A 979-nucleotide genomic window follows, 5' to 3' on the forward strand; every position below is an offset into this window, starting at 1 on the left:
ATCCTTAACACTGCCAGTGGATCTGCCCTCCTCTGCCCTCTGTGGCTTGTTTTTATAATAAAAGCAAACAAACTACAGCGGTAACAAATGTTCTACCATAGGAGGCATGGAAGATTTATTAATTTGTGGTTTGTGGTTGCTTTTGCAGAGGAAAGGCAAAGATCGGTATTTTTTGTTTCTATGTGGAAGTTGGTTTTGTGTTTTTCTTTTCACTTGTTTTTGTCTTTGAAGACTGCATGATAGATTCACATTTTAATTTGGCATTTTGATCATATAAAATGCCAAGGATGCAAAAAAAATGCCACAGATGCAAAATGAATCCTTTGTACTGTTTGTCAACATAAGCAAGAATTGTATTTTGCTGCTTGAAGATTGCTTTCACAGTGAGGTGTGCCTTTCACCTTGACAATAAACTCTAGAGGTCAAAACATAGTGGCATAATATTTATCATCTTTAAATTTAAATTGACACAATAATTACTACTCTTACAAAGATGGTTTTCAAGTTCTAACTTATGGAGAAAAGACACTAAAAAAACTGCCAAAGAATCATCATTTGTTTAAAACTGAAAAGCCAACCAAAACATCAAAAAATTTAGACATGCCTAAATGTGACGTCTATCACCTCTTTAAATAAATAATACAATGACCTTCTGCAAATCTACCACAACATATATCAGTTTGTGGAAAACAGACTACAGCTTAAGTGAAAGGCAAGCCAACTATACCAGCACCACCCAAAACTTCTCAAGTGCCAAACACAACTGATGTTTTTAAAAGCTCTCACACTGATCTCGAAGAGGAAAGGACCCCTTGCCTTCACCATACCATTTGCAAAGACCAGAACAACCAAAGACTCTCCAAATCATTTATCTTGCAAAAATGACTTTCATCATTTTGAAGATGAAAATCATTTGGATTCAGAGCAACCGCCACATAATAGCAATCACAGGAATATAAGGCACGTACACTGCATCGTA

This window comes from Merops nubicus, unplaced genomic scaffold (assembly GCF_000691845.1).
Source record: "Merops nubicus isolate BGI_N331 unplaced genomic scaffold, ASM69184v1 scaffold13173, whole genome shotgun sequence".
Lineage (NCBI taxonomy): Eukaryota > Metazoa > Chordata > Aves > Coraciiformes > Meropidae > Merops > Merops nubicus.